Here is an 18,983-nt window from a genome sequence, read left to right on the forward strand (position 1 = left end):
TCTTATTTGAACTGTAAAATAGTTTTGAAAATACTACTCATACACAGTCTGTTGTAAGACTGTGTATCAGTTAGTTTCTTATAACATTGGATAGGTTTATTTGATACCTTGTCTATTGTAGATACATTTTCTTATTTGAACAGCAAAATTGTTTTGAAAATACGACTGATACACACTCTGTTGTAAAACTGTATCAGTTAGTTTTTTATAACATTGGATAGGTTTATTTGATACCTTGTTTATTGTAAATACATTTTCTTATATGAACTGTAAAATTTTTTTGAAAATACGACTGATACACTACACACTCTGTTGTAAGACTGTATCAGTTAGTTTTTTATAACATTTGATAGGTTTATTTGATACCTAGTCTATTGTAGATGCATTTTCTTATTTGAACTGTAAAATTGTTTTGAAAATACAATTGATACACTGTCTGTTGTAAGTAGGTTGCTGTTAATACCAGTTACTTTGTAACAGAACCATTAAAAGCATTAATATAAAATTAGTTTATGATATATGTGCTAGTAGTAGCAATTTATTAATCAGAGTCAGTGAGATAATTCTTCCCTTTAGATTGTGGTTGATATTGGGTCTGTTGATCGATAATTGAAAACGTTTAATTGACACATACTTATTTAGGGTATATTTGATAATTCATTTATAGTAAGTAAGTGGTTAGAGATAATTGATAGTTGATTTATAGTTAGGGGGAAGATATACTTGATTTATTATCAATAAATGTTCTTTTTGCTTTCTTTATCGTCGATTAGTAGTTAGAAACACGTAGTCTATAATAAGTGTATACATGAAAGATATTTAGTCTATAATGTATATTAGTATGCTTGAAAGATATTTGGCTTACAATGTATATTAGTGTGAGTGAAGGATATTTAGTCTATAATTTTATTATTATACTATTCTTATTCATATATTATTATTGTACTATAATTATTATACTATTATTATTATAATATTATTATTATTATTTTAGAATGCTTATTAGAGTACGTAGAGGGTACTTTTATAGTAGAAAACTATACAAGTGTGCTTAGTAGATGCTTAATTTAAATGGTTAATACTGTGGCATGGAATTTATATTTTTCTAAGCGTTATTCAGTTCAGGGTTTTTGGTTCAAGGAATAAAGCGTTCGCCATCCAATGCGGCGAACCGGGTTCGAATCCCAGTCGATGCGAATTCCGCATCCGGCTTGCACTGACCACAGTGCTGACGTGAAATATCGTCAGTGGTAGACGGATCATGGGTTGGAGTCCCCTTGACGTCATTCTAACCGTGGGAGGTTCTTGTGATCTTCCTCTCCATGTAACGCAAATGCGGGTTAGCTCCATCAAAAAGTTGGCCACGAAGGCAAATTTCTCTCAATACTCGATCCAGAAGTTTCCTTGTCTTCTGGATTGGGTTCAAAATTACAAGGCTATGGAGTTGAGCATTATTAGATGTAAACCCATAAAATTGGGTTGGCCGTTCAACGACGGTTATAAAATAAAATTTCAATTATCATTTTTGGAATTAAACTTTCGGATTTTAACTGCTTAGGAGTCGCTTGTATCATATATAACAGATTTTATTTACTTATTTAATTTTTACTTAACGCTTTATATTTTAATAATAGTAATGACATCAACAGTATTGAAACGTTACACGCGTAAACAGTTTAAGACACGAAAATTTAAAAAAGAAAAACAAACAGTTTGGGGGCGATAAGTGGACTTATCAGGAAAAGAAAAGGAATTATCATCTGCAAATTGCCTAATCGATAACTACAAGGCATTATATCAGTGTTTATTCTTCTAATAGATGTCGATAACAAGCCGCCAAAAAAGCTTTGTGACCAACTCAAACCCTATGATGGTGGTGATTATAGGGAAAGGATGAGGTCACTTCGAAGCGAAAGTATTTTAAAAAATTGTCACTTACTTATCATCACACGTGGATGTCATCTTATGTATGTGGGAGAGGGAAAAAAACATGTAATTAAAACGCAGTATGTCATTCCTAATCAGCTTTTGACTCCTTATTGTGCAATATGTCAAAAAAAAAGAGATAATTACAAAGGCTAAATAAGTTTGCAAATTGTAATCTTTAGTTATTTTTGGTAATTATCAAAGGGTTGAAGTTTTTAACTTTCCAAATTAACTCCGTTATTCAACTTGTTTATTATTATTTTTTTAAAACTGTTATTATTTAGGACATATGGGATTATATCCAGCAAGTTCAAAGCCATGAAGTTAAAGGTAATATGTTTTAAGCGTGATATTTTGTTTTTTTGCCTACTTTTGTTCTAAAGCTCGAAAGCCGTTAGTACACACATTGCCTAATTAATCTGAAAATTAACTAGGGTGATCAGTTAAAGTGAGGAATTCAGTGTTTTCCGCAAATTATTTAGGTAAAATACTCATTCATTATTTAGGTAAAGTTCAAAAATTTGCTTCTTTCATTTTCATCTACTAATTTGTTGAATGATTGATTGTATTGACTTGTATCTTTAGATACCAAAAAATAAATAAACGATATTGTGTTAATTTCCTAAATTGTAATAGGATTTTTAAACTATTCGATTTTATTATAACTTTTAAAGTGATTTATTATTAATTCTATCAGTTAATGTGTTGATTGTACTGACTTGATTCTTTAGATAGCGGAATATAAATGAATAACGTTATGTGCAATATATTTATACGTACAGAAATGTTGCTATGCTAATAAAATTCTTATTTTCACTTTAACAAGTATTTAGTAGGTAATGACAATCGGAGAAATACAAAAAAAAAATCACATTAACCGCTCACCCGAGTCAATTTAAATAATCCGTAGAATATCTTATTTCTACACTTTAGCGATAGGATTAATACTGATGAGTTTTTTCTAAAATTTGTACTGAAAAAATTAGGTCGAAAACATTTTAAATATTTTTTTTTTTTTTTTTTTTTTTTTTTTGCCGACTGATTTGCGCTTCAGAATTCGACTTAAGTATGCTTTTTTTTCAGGCTTTCTAAAAAACTTTGTAATGAATAAAATGTTTTGCCTCTACGTTTTCATTTTATATGCAAGATATATTTTTATATGCATTTTTAAATTATTAATTATTTGTTAATTGATATTCAAAAACATGATAGTTAAATATGTTGTGCAAAGTTTTAAAGTTTTAATATTTCATCAATAAATGCTACCTAACCAAAAATAGTTTAGTCTGGTAAAGTAACAATGTGATCAATTTTGATTATATGATTAAGAAAGAATTCTTAGTTCTGCTCTTAAGGAATAGGGAATAATTTAGTGTTTCTTTTTTTTTCATTTCTTTACCAAAAATCACATATTTTAATTCTTATTTATACAGAAAATAAAATATATTTTTCATAATTTCAAATCCTAGCGATTCTTAAACTCGTTTGATGTTTGTTTTTATCTATGTTCTATATATCTGCATGTTTTTTTTCCTTCATATTTTCCTTACGCCATTTTTTAATGGTTAACTGTACTTTTTGCGCATACTGTGGTACTATGCATCTTTTTACATGGTACGATGGTTCAACCTGAATAACTTATTTAACACCTTAATATGGTTGCACTTAATATTTCAGTGAAATTTAACCTGCTTTTTTTTTTAATTGAAAAAAAAATCTGAACATTTTCAGACTCCTCAAAATTTTTCGTTGGCTCCTAAAAAATTATGAATATTTATAGATTTTAATTACAGAGCTACCCTGTTTGGCTCTAAGTTTGGTACTTATTTAACACCTTAATATAGCTGCTCCTAGTATTTTAGTAAAATTTAACTTTTTTGCTTTTTTTGATTGAAAAAATCTGAATATTTCTCAAAATTGTTTGTTTGCTCCAATTTTTTTTTTTTTTTTTTAAATATTTATAGATCTTAATTATAGAGCGAGCCTGTTTGGCTCTAAATTTTAAGAAAAAGAATGTAATTTATTGAAAATAATATTTTTAAAATAGCTTCAAAAAATTGACCGAATTAAAGCATTCAGCTGCCTGTTTGTGTTACCCAAAGTGAAGTGTGTTGGTACTAAATACCAACGCATATTGTCCCATTTCGTGCATGGGATCTGTATCACGTATCAAAAGGGATCCAATTAGGCTCGCTCTCCTAATCTTTAGTGGACGTTTGTCAGCTGCCCGCTTTATAGATTTATTTCGATAGATCCCACCACCATATGGTGGACACTACCGAAACGTAACGGTCTATTCTTCTCACGCTGTTCCATTGCTCTAATGGCCTTTCTCTTCCATAACAAAAAAAGGTGTCTTTAATTTCGAATTATTTCCCCCCAACCCTCTGTCGCCAACTGTCTTTCTTATGCAACGGAAATATTCTACTTTCATTTAGTTTGAGAAAACGTTCCTGCCCATGGAATTATTTAGTATTTTATAACCGTCGTTGAACAGCCGACCCCATTTTTTGAGTTTACGGATGCTCAACTTCTTAGCCTTGTAATTTTAAACCTAATCCAGAAGACAAGGGAACTCCTGGATCGAGTTTTGGGAGAAATGTGTCTTCGAGGAGGACTTTTTGATAGAATTGACCCACATTTGAGTTACATGGAGAGGAAACTATGAAATCTCCCCACAGTTAGTCTAACGGCAAGGGGACTCTAACCCATGATCCGTCTACCACTGAGAATATTTTTCGTCAGCACTGCGGTCGGTATTTTGGATAACACCTCATGTTAACAATATTTTATTCCAATAGAATGGAAATTCCAATAGAATGTTTGCTTTCACTTTCGAACCTATTGCATATAGATTTTCAAAGATAAAAAAGTAAGACATAAAATAGAGAGGGCAGTTAAACATGGTCAGAAGTACTACTCATAAACATGGATATGATCATTAACATTCCCGATTTGATTTTATAAAACTTTTGAATGAGTTTGCAGTAAAATATTTGATATAAAAAAACAGTGGTTTTTTCTAAAATATTTTTAAACAATTAAATAGCAAGTGCTGCAAAATAAATAAGTTCCATCCTCTTTATAAATTCAGTTTTCATACGAAATTTACTTCTTTTCCCATAAAACGGGGGGAAGGGTTGCTTCCTTGCTGTACATATACAAAACGTTTTCTTCCCCGAAAATAGGTGCGAGGAGGAAAAAACTTCAAAACATACGCGCTGTGAGAAACTTGATGATATTCTCGGTCTTGTATTTCGTTGTTAATACTCGTATCGTACTTTTTAAAATAGAAAACTATAAATCAATTTTGACGGATTTTAAAATAATAATTTAATAAGTAAAATCTGATGTAGGTGTTCTTTTTGTAAGCACCTTTTGAAAATAATTTTAAAATACGTGTATTCTTTCGAATTTTTTATACTGTTTCAACATTTTAAAAGGAAACAGGAAGCAAATTTTTTCGACAAATATCGATCCATAGCACATAAATTTTTAAAATACATGCATTCTTTCTTAATTCAACATTTAAAAAAAGATACAAAAGTTGTTTACAAATATTTTGTGATATTTCTTAAAAAAAAGGCTTTAAAACTTAAACGAAAAAAGGTTTTTTATTTTTTCGTAATGCTGAAAATATTACACTTCAGTAGTTATAAATTTTAGTTTAATTTCGGTAAAAATATACATATTTTAGTTTGACATCAATATTTTTGAGCATTTAAAAATTTGTGAAATTATTCTTTATTAAAAAATTAAAATTTTTTAAAATTTTTAACGCCGAAACGCATTTTTAAGTATTCTTTAAAAAATAAATGAATGAAATAAATTATATCAAAATTAATAAATTCCATATTACAAAATTTTAATTACCTATGTTTACCAAGATTTTATTTTAGTGTTCTAAATTATGAAGTAAATGAAGCATTTATGTGAAATTCGAAGCATCATATTTGCCCATTTCGCTATGGTTTCAGAGACATAAATTATTGAAAATGTAAGTTTAGGAGATAAAAAAAAATTGTAAGAAAACTTGCAGAAAATTGTAAAATTCCGCCAAATACGTCATAACAATTGTTACAGTTGAAAAAATAACTTTCTAAATCAGTTAAATGAATTGCAGACGATTTCTAGTTCGATATCTAAATCAGTCAATAAATTGTTATCTTAAAAATACTCATAAAATATATAATTATTCTGGAAGTATTGCATTTATTACTCAAAACAACAAAATTTTTATTTTAATTTTAAAAAATTTTTTTAAAACTTTAATAGCTTAGTTTTAGTCTATGGAAACAAATATTGACTTTTGCTATTAAGGAGAAAAATCGTTTTAAAATTGAACAACCTTTTACAATATTACTTTCGTCTGCGGGACGAACAGAACTTTGCGGTGCATTCAAGATAACAGATACAGTTTTTGATAATTTATAATTTGATGCTGACTTTGAAATAGAATTAATGAATTTTATACATTATTTTCTAACCTAAAAAACATTTACAAAAAAAAAAAAAAAATTCCAGTCTGAACCGGCTCGCGACACTTCGGTTACCTTCCTTGTAAGTTCTGTATTATGACCCCTTACCATTCTCCAAACAATAAACACTTTCACGAGCTTTGATTTCCCTTCCGAGTTTGGGGTTCAAGATAAGCACGAAAAAGGTAAACAAGAAACCGAAAGTACCCTAAGACTCTTATAAGAGGTCAGCAACACTTTCTCTTATAAGGAAGCGCAGATGCTAAATTGCAGATGCCTTATCCCGTAAGTTAACGGAGGGTGTTTCTTTTGTTATGTTTAGCATCAAAAAACGGCCCCGCTAGTAACTTAAGCAGCCACGCGCCCCTTTATTTCACCTCCCCCAACTTTTTATATCACGAGGAATAGGATCTCCTTCAACAGTCTCTGTGGGGGAGAGAGAGAGACAGAAGAAAGAAAAGAATAATAAAAAAAACGTTCTATTTTTATTATGAGTCTGATCAATTGTTGCTGTAGCTGACCTTATATCTGTCGTGATAGACTTGTTATTGTCGTGGAGGGATCGGGAAGGGGGGCCCAAAAATCGGGAAGGGGGCCCAAAAAGAGAAAACGTCTAATTTAATACCACCCGATACCTTCTAAGCGTGACCGAATCTGCTTTCTCTTGTGTTTTTTTTTTCCCTAATCCCCCTTCGCCTAGGGCGGAGTGGGCGTTTTAGTCGCGTGGTTCAACATCTGCCCCTCGACTTACCTCCCCCCCAAATCGCCTTTGGAATGATCTGGGACTGTTAAAAGTGGATAGTTTACCACTACTTTCTCCTAGATTTCCTTCCTCCCCCCCTTGCCGTTACCTGTCTGTATCCCCTTTTTTTTCAGCTATCCAGGTGACTATCGAGAATAGAGTGGGTGGGTGGGGGGACATCACCACCTGGTTGTCGCCACCCCCCCCCCCCTGCTCTCTCGTCTGTGATCGTCTACTCTATGACTCAAAAAGGAGTAGGCAAGTTGTAGGCATATTGCTCTTTAAAAAAAAAAACCTTATTGCTTTGCTTCAATTAAAGGGGTTCACACGCGTGCTTTGGAAACTGTCCATTTGAGGGGGTGGGGGACTATGTCGTTAACCGTCCTCCCAGGTGTTTATTCTAAACGAATTAAATAAGTTGTCTGTTGCTGCACGGAACAAGAGGTTTATGCCAAAGATTCGACGCATATTGCTTTATATCAAAAATGTTCTATTCATTTTCGAATCTTAATTCTCTTAATTTTATTAAAATGGCAGATTGAAGAATATATTTTACGATAACGTTATATTTTCTGCGTATTTCCATGGTGTAGATTCCTTGCTCTAATCAGACGAAAGATGCTATTTGCCAATTTTTAATAGCTACAAAATTTTAATCGTAATTCTTTGATGTTTAACCTAAAACTAAGTTAAGTATTATATATCAGATGCCGGAGGCTTTGCAGTTAACTTAAACCGTCTGGTACTTTAGTAACAGTTGTTTCATGCATAACATATTTAAAGATTTTGTTGGAAATGGCTTTAGCTTGCTCGCAAAATCAAAACATTTATTTGGCCAATGGCATTTTCGTTGCTTAAATACGTAGTGCATTTTCATATTTTAAATGCAGATTAACAGTTTTAATTTAAATGTAGGGTATGCATCTATTTCATTTTGTGAATAAATGAAAGATATCAATTTAGCTTCTACATAAATGATTGGTAGCAATTTAATTTTTTAAAAGCATGGTAGCAATTTCGTTTTGTACACTAATACAATGTATCAACTTCATTTCGTAAATGCAGTGTATCAATTTTATTGTGCCCAACTTCATTGTGCAACACTTGTAATTTGCAAGGTATGCATCACATTATTGTTAGGTATCAATTTCATTTAGTTAAAGCATGGTACCAATTTCATTTATATAAATGCAAGATATCAACTTCATTTTGTGAAAGCATGATACCAATTTCATTTTGTATATAAATTCAAGGTATCAACTTCATTTTGTAAAAGCATGATACCAATTTCATTTTGTTTATAAATTCAAGATATGAACTTCATTTTGTAAAAGCATGGTAACAATTTCATTTTGTATATAAATGCAAAATATCAACTTCATTTTGCAAAAGCATGGTGCCAATTTCATTTTGTATATGAATGCAAGATATCAACTTCATTTTGTAAACGAAGGGTGTCAGTTTTATTTTGTAAATCTATGAAGCTAATTGCATTCGATATTTATTATGTTGGTATTATTAACACATTACATCAGATCTATACATGACATCAATCTCGTTTTTGTAAATATATGGTATTCATTTTGTAAACATACGATGCCATTTCCATTTTAAAAATATAGCATTGCTGGGTTTTTTTTTTGGGGGGGGGGGGCAAATGTCGTACAATTTAACACGAAAACAAGCCAATTAGGCGCACATTTTTCTAATCCTTATTATCCCGTTTATTATTATTATCTAGTTTTCCTATTAAAACATCGCCAACTTGAATTCATTGGAAGAGGTTCTTTGTTTTGATCTATTCAAACTCTTCGATGGAAAGTTCATCGCTGAAAAGTGGTGCTCCGAAAATCGAAAAGGCCAGCATCAGGATGGAAGGAGAATCACCGCCAAACCGCCATTAGCCCAGCCTTAAGATCCAAGCTCATAAGCCTTCAGTCAGAAGTTATTAAAGGGCTTCCTGTCTTTTCTTGGATAGTGAAAGGGTCACTTACAGGATTTCGGTGGAACGCAGAGCACACACAGAAAGCTAATTACTCCGAATTCTCATTTTCGAGTCAATTACCGATGGAATCTCTCCTCCCCCATCCCCCCCAAACCATCTTCTAAAGAGACTTAAGTCCGATTTAGATCCAGACGTTTGGAAGGGTGGGCATGAAAATTCGATAATGAAACTGACCCAATGGTTGGCTGGTTCCCGCAAAAGTCTACAATTGAATCTTTCGGAATAAGTGGACTTAAAACCATCACATGTCAACTGCAGATCAAGGGTTGACCGGCCGTTCGGTAATTCTTCATTGAAGCGGAAGTGAATTTAATAATTCACGAACAATTCTTAATTTGTTCACGAATTCAAGTCATTAAGAACAATTCTTAATGCATTAAGAACAATTCTTAATGCATATTCTCAATACCAGTCCACTTAATAGCATTATTATATTGGTCTTCGTCTGCAGTAAGGTCTCACTGTATATTGGACCAATTTAAAATATAATCTCACTGAATATTTGATCAGTTTATAGTAGGAAGTCACTGGATTATTGGTCCAGTCTGTAGTATGATTTCACCAGATATTTAAACAGCTTGTTGTGTGATTTTTCTGAATATTTGCAGCATTATCACACCTGATATTGGTCTACTGTATAGTATAGTTTCTGTTTTACCAGTTTATTGTCTGATACCCCTAGATATTGATCCAATTCATGGAATGATCTCACTATATGTGAGGCCAGCTTATTGTATGATCTCGCTTAATGTTGAAACAATTTACCGCGTTAATATTGGAAAAATTTAAAGATATTTATATATTTTGTGATAGCCGGGGTGGTTCAAGAAATAGAGCGTTCGCCTTCCAATGAGGTTAACCTGGCTCGATACGAATTCCGCTCCAGGCAGGACTAACGAAATTGGGTCGGCTGTTCAACGACGGTTATAAAATATAATCTATATTATGTAGAATCTCATTATCGCTTTTGATCATTCTTTACATACGAAAACTCGATGCTTTAACTTATCAAAATTATAAGAAACATTATTTAAACCTTCTTAATCAAGACTTTTCAATCAAAAATATTCTAGTCATGGGAACTTTTTAAAAACTTCTGGAACTTTACGAAAATAACCTATTTGAATAATTGCGCATAAACATATAACCTAGTTAAGTAATTATCCGTAAGAAACATATAACCTAATTGAATAATTGTATATAAGCATATTACCTAATTGAACAATAGTGTACAAGCATATAACTTAATTGCAAATTAGGATCTTTGAACGGAAATCAAATCTGTGTGCATATGGATAACTTTAAACCTTATTCAACACATAAAGCCATTGATTATTTCCTTTTATTATACAGTTCTAATGCAGTAGTAGTAAGCAATAGTAAATATACAATAGTGAGAAAAAAAATTGAGAAGTACGTGAATCATCTTGATAAAAAGAAAAGCGAAAATCTTTGGAAAGGTTGAAGTTGGCCTTGGTAGAAAGTGAATGAATATAAACAAGAGGGGGTGGCGTGGGGGGGGGAGAGATGCAACAGACCCAAGAAAACGTAAAGTTACTCCTTCACGCTGGAGTAAGCAGTCCCGGAAGAAGCTTACAAAAGAGATTCCGTTTAAGATGTGTGACGTCATTTTTACGTCACAGCCGGTGACCTTGCCCGGAAATGCCCTCCACTAAAGTATGCCCGGAACTCCGGAGGGTGGGGAGGATGTAATCCGGGGGTTTAGGGCGGAATTTTATTGTCTTTCGAAGGAGTGATTAGCTGAGGGTGGAAAGAAATTTTTAGGCGGCATCTGTTTTAGTTTAATTCCGAGTCATTAAATCCCCTTTATAATTCTGTAATGATTTGTATTACGTTTAAATGTTTTCTTTGTAATGTTGCAATAAAATGTGTTAAAAAAATAAATAAATAAAAAAGCTACATAATATTTTATTTTAACTCATACAAAAACATTATATATGTAGCTCATATTTTTTATTTTTTTACGTATATTTTTTTGCATAAATCCCATAACGATGTTAGTTTAAATATTAATATGTATATGTATTTACAAAAATATTAGTCGGAACCAATTATTTATATTGATTTCAACGCCATATTTCTTCTACTGATATATAAAACTGCCCATATTAAATTTTATTAGAGATATGAAACGCTCACTGCACAAATTCATTAACACCATAAAAACAATTTCAAAAATGCGTTGAAGTAATGAATTTTATTTTTATAATAAACTCTACAATATGAAAATTTTAAAGGAAAATAGTGTCGTTTAGAGCAATGAACAACTCACCTCATATACTTTTTGCATTGAATGTATACTTTAAGAAATGCTTATTTTCTGCATTGAAAGTATGCTTTAAGAAATGCACCACTACATCTAAATTAAATTCAATTAATGTAACATAATTTGCATCTTAAAATGTGAGGAAGACGCTTCTTTCTCAGTTAAAAACATATTTGATTTAATTTCAATAGCCAAATGCAAATTATATTGGATTAGAAAGTGACAACACAACTAATTATATAATTGGTTCGTTTTAAACATCGTAAAACTAAAAATAAAGGTTTAATAATGTGTTTAAAGATTCAAACATTTATTCAACTTATTTTATGAACGAACTTTTAAAAAAAAATTTTAGTAAATATTTTTAGTTTTTGATCGCTATTTCCGGAAGAAAAAAAAAATAGTACATCTAGGCTGTTTTTAAGCTTTGAGCTTATTTAGGTTCGTGTACTCTTACAAATTTTTCTTCAATCTGGTAGTGAGCTACAGGAAGCTATTTTTGACTTGATCTATAATTATGTATAATTATAGGTATCTATAATTATAGGTCAAATAATTATAATTATCGTCAAATAATTATAGATTGTTATGATAATTATAGGTTGTTATAATTACGATTATGCATACATTTGAAAGCATTTAATTAATATTCTAAATAAGTAAGTAAATTTTTATTATTATTAAAAAAAAAAAGTTTTTAAAGAAAGGTTTCTCAATGATTTATTTCCATGCTATTCACCAAACGGGTTAATCTCCTTCAAATCTGTAAAAGTTGTTTCCTTGCATGGTCTACTCTGGTCTAGACAGTGGTCTAGAAGAAATTTAAAAATGAGATCGCAATGCCTTTTCACTGTGGTCTAGACTTTAGAATACTAGAACTTGAAAATTGCAATGGTAAAACATCAAATACTAATGCTCGAATCGAACTTGAAATTCACTTCATTTTGAGCGCGTATTAATATAGACTTGTTAATTCTAGAAATGTTAATCTGTTTACAATAACGTCACCCCCCTCCCCCTGATACGATAACGGTACATGAAAAACGGGTGAAAAAATCCACATCTTATGTTTATTTAGTAAGAATAACTAATTAAAACTTTTTGAACAATCCCCTCTCCACAATTAATTGTGTTATTTTTATTCAGAAGGTTTTATAAATGTTTCCTTAAGACGATGTGGTACTACTAAAAAATAAATATGTAGTATTATAAAATAAATATGTAGCAAATAATAAATATTGCATGTAGATCAGCGAGCACAACAGCCTTATTATTTTTTATGAACACTATTCAATTTTCAATTTTGTTTGGCAATATTCCTAGCTGAATTAAGTTTAACAATTCAGTTAACTTTATTTTATAGAATATTTGTACAGAATATTGATATAATATTTGTACAGTATATTTAAAGAATATTTGTACGGTAGATTTTCAGAATATTTGTATAGTTTGTATACAGAATATTAATGTAATATTTGCAGAATATTTTCGTTAAATTTGTACAGAATATTTTCAGGATATTCGTATGATATATTTACAGAATATTTGAATAGTTTGTATACAGAATATTAATGGAATATTTGCAGAATATTTTCATTAAATTTGTACAGAATATTTTCAGGATATTCGTATGATATATTTACAGAATATTTGTATAGTTTGTGTACAGAATATTAATGGAATATTTGCAGAATATTTTTGTTAAATTTGTACAGAATATTTTCAGGATATTCGTATGATATATTTACAGAATATTTGAATAGTTTGTATACAGAATAGTAATGGAATATTTGCAGAATATTTTCGTTAAATTTGTACAGAATATTTTCAGGATATTTGTATAATAACTGTGTAGAGTACTTTCGGAATGTAATTGAATATTTATCGAGTATTTGTACATAATATTTGTGTAATATTTGTACAGAATATTTGTACATTTACTTAACAGGACACTATAAGATAGTAAAGATAAAATATTCGTTCGTGGAATGTGTTTTTATTACCTTCTTTATTCCACAAGAATAAATGAGATCCTGTCCGGAAAACAGACAAAAACTTGGAATCGAAAGAAAATGGCTTCCGGAAAGTAGACAAAAATCTCACGCTGAATTGGCATCGGAAGCGGATTTTGCAAAAGACGACAAAGACCGCTCCACCCCAGAACCTCCGGTCGCGAAACTTGAGCCTCCCACGCATGCTGACCCCTGGCGTTTTTCACTCCGGAAGCTTACCTTCGTGGGCAGGCAGCCGCAGAACCTCCTCTCTTGATGAGAAAACACACACATTTTTAAGGACTCTTTTTCTAAATAAAATAAGTGTGGGAAAAATATTAGGATCTAAATCGCTTGTCAAGGTAGTTATTCTCACGGAAACCATCTAAATAAAGAAGGTTTTTATAAAATGTTACCTAAATACATTAAGTTCTTACTTTATGTTATGCGTTTACGTAACTGAAGGATAGGTTATCTTGTATAGAGCACTTATGAATTATTCCGTATTGGACATTTCACCATGTTTAAGTCAGCCAGCAGCATGGGAAAACAATATTACTGGCTGTAACGTTTTTAAAAGTATTTTTGAAAACTTTTGCGCTTTATGTTTCCAATTATTTACTTCAAGGAAAATAATATCTTTTACAGTTATTCTAGATTAGTTAGAGACTTTTTTCATGATAATTTTAAATTAGAAAGAGAAAGGGAAAACAATGAACATTCAAATAAATTTATTTATTTATTATTATTATTTTTTTCTTGAAGAAATTTGTTTTATTATTATTTTGGAATTTTTTTGCAAGAATTATGTTCTGAGAATTTTAAACAAGAATGGTAAAGCCGTGAATATTCAAAAACTCACTAGTTTACCTATGCATATTCTTAAGAAGAAAAAATACTAATTTTCGCTCTAGAATCTGTTAGAGATTCTGTTCTGAAAATTTTAAATTGAAAAGGTAAAGCAGTGATTTTTAAAAATAATGCTAATTTAATTTATAAATTTTTTTTCTTTTGAAGAAAAAATTAATATTTTTCTTTCTGGAATTTTTATTGAAGATTTCTGCTCTAAAAATTTTAACTCAAAAAGATAAAGAAGTAAGTATTCAAAAACTCGCTACTTTGTCTTTCCAAGATTATTTTTAAATAATAATTTCTGTTATTCTTTATGATTTTTTTCCGATGTATTTTAAATGGGGAAGGTAAAATGGAGAATTTTCGAAAAATTCACAGTTTCACCTTCCCATTTTTTCCTCAAGGACATTTGAACATTTGATTTTCGCACAAATTTGAAGTTATATGAAGCTTTTTTTTTTTTTTTTTTTTTTTTTTTTAATTAAAGAGTAATTTTTAACAAAACTAGTCATTTTATAATGATTTCTATTTAATTTATTTTAGGACATTTTGATGAAAGTGATGTAAAAACTCTCATAGCATTGAGACAGGTTATTTTGTTGCTTAATTTTTAGTAATTCAACTTACTTCTTTACCAAAAAATGGAAAAATTTCTTTTTAAACGCTTATACCTCAACTTCTTTTTATTTCTGTTACACCAAACGATAATTTAAAAGAGCATGAAATTCGTTTTCAGTAAATGAACAATAATTTTTCATAAAACCCTTTTTAGCTGTTTTTCAATATTAAAACATACGAAGAAAAAGGAACAGTTTTAAAATAATTTTGATATAAAATTATAATCTTTTCTTCCTCCATTTTTCTATAACGCATATTTCGAAGGCCATTTTCTAAGTATCTCATTAATCTATCTCAAGAAACAATAAATGAAAACAACCCATTTTAAGAGCAGAATAAAGAGATTTCATTCCACAGAATAGAGCATATGAGACACCATTTTTCCCGAAAATTTCCATTCCTCCCCATTTTGTTTACTTAAAAGCAGCTGCTTTGGCCGAAGAGATAGAATAATAGAAGAAAGGGGGGAAAAAGAACAGTAACATGCATGGTCGTATAAACGAAAGAAAGGGTTTTGTTATTTCTTTTTTATTTACTTTTTATCAATTCTCATACGAAGTTCTCTATGAAAGTTTCCTCCGAAATAGTTTCTTTAACGCAGTTGTTATAGAGAGGTTTGCCGTTCCTATTTTTGTTGCGTAGAACATTAACCAGTTATGAAGGTAAATAAAATTTCTTTATATTGTTTACAAGTGTAAACAAACATATTTAAACTTCACTTGAATTTCGTGAAATAGTTCTCAAGTCGTCTAAATTATTTTCCTAAGATGTTATGTATTTTTTTTAAATTGGTTTGGAGATCATTTAGAGTGCTAAAAAATAATAGACAATGCATATATAGGGAAACCTTAGCACACATTGTTAAACATATTCGTTAAACCATCATAAAGTCGTGCTAAAAACATCGCTTTATGTTAAATCCTCCCACATTATATTTTTTTATTGTGATTCAAGGTCAAAATAATGTCGCAGGTTAAATTAATTGTTTAAACTTAACTATTGATGATATATTTGCTCATATTTTCATGAAAAATATTGACTCTAGTATTTACTCTGTGTAAAAATTATATTGATTTATTAAGCTTTAAAACATTGTTAAAAATGCTGATTAAGGTTGAATTATAATCAGGGTTGGGATTTTGTCCCGAAGAAATTAAATATCAAGCTTTAAAACATTATTAAAAATGCTGATTTAGGTTGAATTATAATCAGGGTTGGGATTTTGTCCAGTAGAAATATGTTTCTTCAAGGATAATGGAAGAAACTGGACAAAATGAAATGAACTACACTGGTTATCATAAATTAAGGAAAAATCACAAAAATAGCGATAACTCTTTCAAAAGTAAGCCAAACCGTGCAAAATTTGCATATGTTGTCCACTAAGAGTAGCTGAGTAAAATTGCAATATGCAAATTAGTGGCGCTGCACTCGGCTTACGTCATCTGCCTGGAGCATAAAAGTCCAAGTTTGAGAGAAAGCACACAAATTTTACTGTGATTGCGACATTGAAAATCTGAGATAGCCAATTCGTAATAATGACCTCTAGGCATCATTTGCCTGAAGAACTACGATGGAGAGCCATCGGGAGACTAGAGGCAGGGCAGAGTCAATCAGAAGTGGCCAGATGGCTAAATGTGAGTCCATCTGTGGTTCATAGACTTTGGAGGCAATTTCAAACCACAGATTCGGCATCTAGGAGGTTCAGTCAAGGACGGCCAACTGTTACGACCAGTGCCGATGACCGATATTTGACATTAAGTGCACGCAGGAATAGAACCGCTACTCCGACACATCTTAGATCCTCTCTTGCTGCAGCCACCGGAAGGTTGGTGTCAACGTCAACTGTGCGCAGAAGGCTCCACGAAGGTGGTCTGTATGCGAGACGACCAGCCATTTGCGTGCCGCTCACATCACGCCATAGGAGAGACCGTTTGCAGTGGGCCCGACAACATGTCCACTGGACGTCAGATCAATGGAGGCCTGTTCTCTTTACGGATGAGTCCAGGTTTAGTCTAGAAAGTGACAGTAGACGTTATTTGATATGGAGAGAACCTGGGACCCGTTATCATCCATCAAACATCCGTGAAAGAGATGCATACGGAAGAGGCAGTGTCTGTGTTTGGGGAGGCATATCCTTAGGAGGGCGCACATACCTCCATGTCTTTCCAAGGGGAACCGTGAATGCTCAGGTTTATCGAGACAACATCCTTGATGCTTATGTGCGCCCATATGCCGGGGCAATTGGTGATTGCTTCCTGTTACAGGACGATAATGCAAGACCACACAGAGCTCGCATTGTTGATGATTATCTTCAACAGGAAACAATTACTCGCATGGAGTGGCCAGCTCGATCCCCGGACTTGAATCCTATCGAGCACGTTTGGAATGCTCTAGGGAGGCGTGTATCTGCCATCAATCCGCCCCCTCAGACCCTTGCCACGCTTGCAACTGCTTTACAAGAGCAATGGCTCTCACTTCCTATTGAACTGATAGACCGCATAATTGAAAGCATCACACATCGCTGTTTGTGCTGTATTGCTTCTAGAGGCAATCATATTCCATATTAAAGGTACTTTTTCTATTGCAAACCGATACTTCCAATTTGTTTATTTTATACATGTGCTAATTTCTATACTACTATTAATGTCTGATAATTTCTTTTTATGTTGTTTAATACCTTACTATGTGTTGTATATTGTGGGTAAGTTTCATAAAATTCCATGTGTAATTTCTTGAGTTATCGCGATTTTTGTGAATTTTCCTTAATTTATGATAACCAGTGTATATAAAACTAAAACAAATAAAATATGCTATTTTCATATTATTTATCTTAGTTTTATACAAAAATTTAGAATCCATATGAAATACTATTTAAGCATCGATTTGAATATTCATACCAATAGCATTTGATTAAAGAAATTAGTACGGTAATTGTAATTATGATTTGTAGTAGCTATAGTAGTATATAGTAGCTATATAGCTGTAGTAGTATTTGTTTAGTATATAATTTTTTACTTTAGAAGCACACATTAATAAAATTTGATTATGATATTTTAACAGTTCCTTATAATTATAAAATTAGTTTTTACGATACTTATTTACATAAATTATTGAAGAATTACAAAGGGTTATTTTAATTCCTAACGATATTCTTTAAGTTTACTTTCCTTCCAAAATTGTTGCTTTTGAACTTACTTAAAAATGATATATTGAATAACTAGGAAATTGATGCTATTATTTACCCTAGATTTCTGTTATAATCTGTTAAAACCATTAAATAAACCTTTTTTTTTGAAAAAAGCGTATTTTTATTTTTCTTACACTTGTGTTTGAAGAAACTTAGCAAAGAATATGATCAGTATAACACATTAGATTAGATTAGTCAAGTTACATGGTAGAACCCATATAAAACTTTTTTGAAAGGTAGGAAATTCAAAAGTTCTATTTTGATTGAAATATATTCTTTACAGTTATTTGAAATTAAGAACTTGACAATAGTCAGTATGCCTTTCATTACATTTAAGTAAAAATTAAGTTTTGAATTTTACTCATTTAGATTCCAGTTATAAAATATTGTGTTTAACTTAAATTTTTTTTCATTTTATTAAAGCAAAACGTTTGAAAGAATGAAAAAGAATGCTATTTTAAACAAACGCTTTAATTTTTCGAACTATACCCCCTAATTGAAAGAGTAAATGATCAAACGATTTAATTTTTTCAGCTAACTATATAACCTAATTAAAAGACTCAGCGAGCAAACGATTTAATTTTTCAACCAACAATATTCTCTGATTAAAAGACAAAGCGAGAAAACAATTTAATTTTTCAACTAACTATATTCTCTGATTAAAAGATTAAGCGAGCAAACGATTTTTACCGTAAATGATCTTTTTATGCAGAAATCCGGGACATTTTCGCATTTATTTCCTCAGCATTAATTCCTCAGCATTCTTTTTGAATAAAACAGAGAACATTAAAAATATATTTCAGAAGAAAGCGGTTTAATAAAATTAATTTGTATTTCGTATGAAATTTGAATGTCAATATGATTTCTGAAAAACTAATTGTCTGTAGAAATTTTAAG

At 31.0% G+C, this 18,983-nt stretch overlaps 1 protein-coding gene across 5 annotated transcripts in view; it reads left to right on the forward strand.

Annotated features, from left to right (window-relative positions):
* The window catches only part of pros (homeobox protein prospero), a 153,276-nt gene that overhangs the window by 108,922 nt on the left and 25,371 nt on the right, over positions 1–18,983 (forward strand). The gene's annotated exons all lie outside the window — the stretch shown is intronic.

This window comes from Parasteatoda tepidariorum, chromosome 4, assembly GCF_982258835.1.
Source record: "Parasteatoda tepidariorum strain Cologne lab strain chromosome 4, Ptep-v5.0, whole genome shotgun sequence".
In the NCBI taxonomy this organism is placed as follows: domain Eukaryota; kingdom Metazoa; phylum Arthropoda; class Arachnida; order Araneae; family Theridiidae; genus Parasteatoda; species Parasteatoda tepidariorum.